The sequence below is a fragment of the Branchiostoma belcheri genome, unplaced genomic scaffold (genome assembly GCF_001625305.1).
Source record: "Branchiostoma belcheri isolate BF01 breed outbred unplaced genomic scaffold, Haploidv18h27 scaffold343, whole genome shotgun sequence".
Lineage (NCBI taxonomy): Eukaryota > Metazoa > Chordata > Leptocardii > Amphioxiformes > Branchiostomatidae > Branchiostoma > Branchiostoma belcheri.
In genome coordinates this window covers 65052-72294 of record NW_017803958.1, presented here as the reverse complement: position 1 = coordinate 72294, position 7243 = coordinate 65052, and positions in this window count along the sequence as shown.

The window sequence follows — 7243 nt, the reverse complement described above, 5'->3', positions numbered from 1 at the left end:
GCTGTTCACCTTGGCCCAAGTCCGGGCTTTCTTCAAGACCCTGTTCTTCGCAGCTGACAGGGCATCAGACTTGGGTAGATGCAAGTCAGTCAGAAGGACTAGCATGGCTGCCTAAAAAAGAAGGGGTTCCTTCACAAGCTCAAGGTCGTCTCCAAGCCCCTTGGCCAACCATTGTGCAGATTTAGAGGGGGGACATCGTATAAAAATACACCGGTCAGACGGCCAAGGTCACGCGGAACATAATCGTAAAGAGCAGGGGAGGGGTGATGGTGATAGACTAAGCCTACCGCCTGACACAGGCTAAGACAACATCCTCAAAGGACGTAGGCAAGGACGCCTTGGAGGAGCGAATGAGTGTGATGGAGGATGGGGATCCCATCATGATATTTACAGGCTACCCACAGATGATTCATTCCTGGAAATCAATCCAGGGATGAAGTCCCGGTTAGCCATTAGATTTCACTTCCCTGACTTCAATGTTGGGGAGCTGGCCGAAATCATGCGTATTGAGATCGCCAACATGGGCCTGAGGCTGTCCCTCAAGGCAGAACAGGACCTATCTGAAACCATCCGAAAGGCCACCACAAAAAAGCAGAGATCAGAAATGAATGGCAGATTGGCCAGGCAGGCAGTCATGGAGGCATAAAAGATTATGTATGCACGGTGCTACCCCAATGATGTTGATTAGTTGCTACATGTTCTTTCAGTGGGAACTTGCTGTCATATGCCATAACCAACAGTAAGCTTGTGGTAAACATGCTGCGGAAAATTTTTGCTGGTGGTATGATTGATACAGTAAAGTCCTACCTGCAAAACATCGCATCAAAGCCACTGCCCTTCCCCAATGGAGACTGTGAAGTTACTATCGATAATGACCAAAGGTTGAAGATACAGTGGTCAGTACGGGCCCAGGGAAAGATGACCTGTATCAGTCACCCCCATGATCAGACCATTCTACTCTGCAGAGTTTGACTGGGTTATTCTGAGAGTTGGCAAGCTGCACATGGAGATGAATGCCCTGAAGGCATTTGTTGATCGGAACTGGAATGTATGGTTTACTGAACTAGCTCAATGAATGGGTTTAAAGTCAGAAGGGGCACAGCGTGTTGCAAAGAACTGTGCAGATCACCACTGTTATGAACCCACTATGAAACCAGTAGGAAACCCCCCTACGTGATAGTGTTATTCTATATCTTTGGTAGGACCTGACAAGAGAGATTTACGGAGAGCAGGTTCCAGTGATGCTGCTGGGTGATCCGACGTACCCGCTTCTACCGTGGCTAATGAAGGGTTATGCAGACACTAGACATCTTGATCGCGCCAAGGTACATTTCAACTACAGGTTGAGTCGAGCACGAATGACAGTCGAATGTGCTTTTGGGCGCTTAAAGGGGAGATGGAGATGTCTGTCAAAGTGCATGTTGGTAGACACTGACAGAGTCCCCCAGATTGTTGGTGCATGTTGTGTCCTTCACAATATCTGTGAAATACATGGTGAGGCCATAGTCCTGTAGGGGACAGAGGGGTCAAGATGATGTAAAAAGGCAGTTGTGGAGGGAAAAAAGGGCTGCAGCAAGAAAGAGACCTGGAAAAAAAAGGAAAGCAGCATATAAGAAAAGACGCTGGCTTCGCCGACTTAAGTGGCGCATTGAGTCAGGCTTTTTGCTCAAAAGATATGAGCTACACTTTCTGAAAGACCTTATGGCAAAGCATGATTACGAACGTGTAGAGCCATACATCAACTGTCTAAAGAAAGCCCTCCTCAAGGAGGAGCTTGAGTTGTTGTGTGCAGCTCTATGTACTCTTGGTCATGGAAGTACATTGTAGCAAGCCCAGACCTTAAGGAGTCACAAGACCACCTCCCTGCCCTTGAGGAGTCACATGACCACCTCCCTGCCCTTGAGGAGTCACAAGACCACCTCCCTGCCCTTGAGGAGTCACAAGACCACCTCCCAGCCCTTGAGGAGTCACAAGACCACCTCCCTGCCCTTAAGGAGTCACAGGACCACCTCCCTGCCCTTGAGGAGTCACAGGACCACCTCCCTGCCCTTGAGGAGTCACAGGACCACCTCCCTGCCCTTGAGGAGTCACAAGACCACCTCCCAGCCCTTGAGGAGTCACAAGACGACCTCCCTGCCCTTGAGGAGTCACAGGACCACCTCCCAGCCCTTGAGGAGTCACAGGACCACCTCCCTGCCCTTGAGGAGTCACAAGACTTTGTCAAGATAGCCCGACCTCTGCACAAACGGACAGTTGGTCAAACTGGCAAAGGGAAGGGACGACAACATGCTATCCTATTTGAATGGTCTGATGAATGTCAACAACATGAGCGCTGACGTGTTAGCTTACCCTTATTTTGAACAGCCGTTCACACTGTACATAGACGATAGTCATGAGGGATTAGTAGCTGTGTTGTCGCAGGAACAAGAAGGTGTAGAACGTGTCATAGCTTATGCTAGTAGAGGTCTTAAGCCGACGGACCCCCCCCCCTTTACAAGGAGAACGACTTTGTCGTCGTACCTGGCGCTGAAAACGATGGGGAGGACATCGTGCCTTGGTTTGCAAGAGTCATCGCGACCCAGCCGTCCGCTCGACGCCTGACCGTGCAATGGCACGTACCGAACGGGTAGGGGGTTTATGTTAGAGACGGAAGATGGCAAGCCCCTGAAAGACGGCACCTGCAGGTATGATGAGATTGCTTCGTTCCACCGTGCAGATGTCAGAGGACATGACACTGCCGGTGGAAAAGATTATCAAAGCTTGGAAGGTCTGGAAGCAGTGAGTAAATGAGTGAGCGGACATTTCTTATCTAGATTTAGTCTGCAGGGGTATTTCTTGCATGAGGGAGCAGAATCAGTAACACACCGAGTGAGCGAAGAGACGGGGGCTGGATGGTGAGAAGCCTTTGAAAATGTGAAGTTAGAACAGAACATTCTGAGGCTACTTTGGTGGGAAAATGTGAACTCTTATTGCAGTATACTGATATCAAAATTAATAGTATACTACACCAAATCGCAATTTACACTGGCCATGTTACCCACGCACCGCCCGACGCGCCAATTTTTTTTTTTTTTTACATTATTATTTTGGATTCTGTTTATACTGAAAAAATAATAATAATAAAAAAAGCTGGCAAATTGCAACGTCCCTCTATAATAAAATGTAACAAGAAGCCATAGGCGAAAATCCTCCTTGAAGTTTTATATATTGCAACAAAAACAATCCCAAGCGTCAACGCCAGACCTACTGTGCAGACATTAGGCAACGGTTAATACAATGGGGGCGCGTCACAACCATAAAACATAAAAAGACCTAAATCCATTACTGCTCCCAGGGCGTGTAAAGATACTGTGCTTTAAGTTCCAAGTTCATTTTAATTACACACACACAATCATTGCATTGCATTCCATAAAGATCGGACTATCATGGTCGTGGCACTGGGCATCAGATGACACTGGCCTGAAGAACTCTCGGCCCATTAGGTTCAGTCTTGGTGACACGGTGATCATAAGTCAACACAACAGCGCACCAGTCGACTACATATTGAAACAAATAGAACCCCACCGTCTTACCGTTCCTGTTACTTATTAAGCGCGACTGGCCAGGCAACAGTTGCGGCCAGCACCGCGAGTGTTACTACCGCCTACCCAGAGGTTTGCCGCCCCCCTTGGGGAAACAGTTGCAGACTAACTAGTCTAAACACAGTCTACATAAAAGCAACAACACGACAATCTAAATAGATGAACAAAGTCTGCTTTCATAACAATATCTTTCATTTACTACATATTATTCCTTTTACAAGGTATCGCAGTAAGTGCAAACCACGCAGGGGAGTGCTCGATCAAAGGAAGAGGAGATGGCTCAGATATGTGGGCAAGAGCTAGAATCTAAAGAAGACTATTGAACAATATGTCACCTCACAAGGACGGGACAATGCTGACCAGCAGACGACCCATGAACATCACAACACTGACCAGCAGACGACCCATGAACATCACAACACTGACCAGCAGACGACCCATGAACATCACAACACTGACCAGCAGACGACCCATGAACATCACAACACTGACCAACAACAGCAACAACATCAGAACACAGATCCACAGGACAGCAGGATGAAAGTTACAGATGAAGACATGGAGGGCCTAGAGGTGATTTCTTGGAGCGTTGCGGAGCGAAAATCCGTATGGTACCCAGGCTAATAGCTGGATATTCCTGTCACATTTTTCTAACATTCGTGGAACATCAAAGAGGAAGAACAAGCAGATGCCATGTAGCGTGCGGAAGATGTCGAACCGAGTTTTAAGGTCGCATGTGGACACTGAACAGCGTAGAGGATGTTATCAAGAGTCTTATGCTCAGGTTAATTATACCCCACGGTTAAGTGCACATAAGAAATAATGATGCCATGTTTATCATATAGCGTGTCTGCGCACACTTTACTATTTTCAAGGTATATATATATCGACACAGGTTCTAAGGAAAACTAGTTAAGCCGTTAAACGTCTAATGAGAACTGATTTCATGATGTCTTGAGTGGCTGGCCGAAAGCTCTAGGTGAGAACAATTCTTTCATGTAATGATATGTTTTGTTTCTTGGGCTGTTGCAAACAGGTTTACACAAAGAACTACAAATTCAAATGATTTAGATTGATATAGCATAGTGCCAGGTTTCGTTCAGTCATATCGTGTTATGCTCCAAGGGCATCCCAAGATCCAGAGGTACACACATGGTAGGCAGGTCACCTCCGGTCACCCATGACTTTGGCAAGCTTCACATTTACCTTGTTTAACACGTTGTCCGCTGCAGAACATCGGTATTGCGCGCATCGACGAGAGATGCTCGCCGCAGTAGAATTTATAACAATGTATTATTGCTATGTTCAGGGTGATCACCCGTTCACTCTGCGTACTGACAACACGCCACTACATGCAATAATGTCCTTGAAGTCTCCAATACGCCCGTTGGTGTATAAAACTATCCCCTTATAATTTTCGCACCGAACATCACCTTGGTGTAAAACATGTAAATGCTGACGCTCTGCAGGCGTCCATGCTCTCAGTGTGGCAGTGTAGACCAACGGTCCGACCCCAGCATCCAAGTAAATACAATTCAATCCCTCCCGTCTATATAGAAGACATACTGTTGCTTTCCCTGACATTGTTTAATAGTCGGGCCCTATATGGCGACTGGAAAAACGTCGTTTTCCGTGATAACGTATTGTATCGCAAGCGGGTTCAGCCCGACGGCCTACCCCCTTGCTATAAACTGCTCGTCCCCCAGGAAATAAAACATGTACATGTAGTGCTTCGGCTGGTTCATGACGACCCTCTGGGGGGCCGCTTGGGGTTTGATAAAACGATTAAACGTCTGAAACTCACGTTTTATTGGCCACGTTTAGCCACTGGTGTCTGTGCCTATGTGTTGGGGTGCCTTGTGTGCCAACGTAATAAAACAGGTGGTCGGAAACCGCGTGCGAAACCCGTGGTCGGATTTCCGAACGAACGGGTAGCCATGGATCCGGTAGGCCCATGATGCATCTGCTGAAACCGTCGCTATGTGCGTGTACAATGGATGGGTTTGTGTACACGGCCCTCCCCACTCCCTACGTTCCGACCAGGGGCGCAATTTCGATTCTAATGTAGTTCACAAGCTCTGTAATCTGCTAAAAATTCACAAGACCCTACCACCCTCAGTCGGATGGACTTGTCGAACGTTTCAACCGCACAATGCGATCCTCCGTTCTTCCATCAGCGGGACTGGGACACACACCTCCCGGGTGTGCAGTTTGCGTATAACACCAGCAAACATGCAACTACAGCTGCAGGCTTCTCGCCATTTTTCCTCTTGCATGGGAGAGAGGCCAAACATAGATGTAACTCGTTCTGGTTATGGTAGAATTAGTGCGCAGATCGGGCCGAAATGCAGGGATGTAGCGCTGCATAGGGTTGCATACTTTCTGTACCACGTTTTCCTGGACCAAGCTTTGCATGTTTCTCATATTAGCCATCAGAAACATTGTATAGCTGAGCCACACTTGTCCCTAGAGCCAGCTTCTGTCAACAATTTTCGATAGGTTTGTGTTAAGAATGCATATGGCGGCTGTATTACCCACCAAGGGTACCCGGATTGCGTCCTACCATGACCACGAAGATGAGGAGATTGACCACACATGGCTGGAAGAAACAGACAGGTGCACAATACAAATACCAAAGGATGGATATTGTATGGCACATGCTTGTACTGTAGTGCTGTCCACGATGTGCATTATGCAGGTGGGTATAGGCAGTTAATAGGAGATGCAGTCAAGGAGTTACAGGAAAATCACAGATGTGTAAACTGTAGCAGAACTTTCGAGGGGACGATGGGGCGACACCGTGGGTACACGTGACTGTCAAGTGCAGCTGTAGTTTAATGGCTTGTGTATTGTATTCTCTAGCAAACAAGATCAGCCAACAAAAGGAATTGACTCATCAGCTCCGAGAGGAGGTCAAGGAAACATTGAACAGCATCTCCAGTAAGTGATCCTTACTTGTTGCTTTTACAGACAGGTACTAGATTTGTGTCCAGTGCACGGCATATGTTTCGAAAGTTAGGCAGCAGGATAGAGAGACAATAGATGATCTGTCCAGTACTAGCACTCCTGACAAGTGTGCACGTGGCGAGGCTGAGGCCACCTACTGTAACGAAAGAAGAAGAAGGTCTCACCTCTGTTTTCAGAGAAGGGGGGGGGGCACATATTTCTAACTCTGTGGAAGGGTTAGTCAATTGGATATGATGTTCCATGGCCCATGCGATTTAACATCATGAGCCAGTCGGCTGAAGGACGTAACTACCTGCACCAAAAAGGCATCATACATTGTGATGTAAAAAGTGGATGAGACCTGAAATGATTAGCCCCCCTTGTGGCATGTTATGGCACTGCAGCTGTACTTCAGGTTTTGATATGTCGTGATGTGAACAGTTTTGATATAAAACATTGTTCTTGTATTTTTTAAATACTTTCGTCACAAAAGGTTGGTGACAATTACGGTGATTTGTACTAAAATAAATTGCAATGTCAACACACTGTTGTCCTTTCTATTAGCAACTGACAGACATCTTAGAAGCCAAGGTCAAGCTGGGTGGGTACTTCATACCAGACTATAACCGCCAAGCTATGCTGGAAGCAATGGAGGCCATCCCGTCAGACTTGAGGGAAAGACACAATGCTAGGCTTATCAACAGGCTGATCGTAAG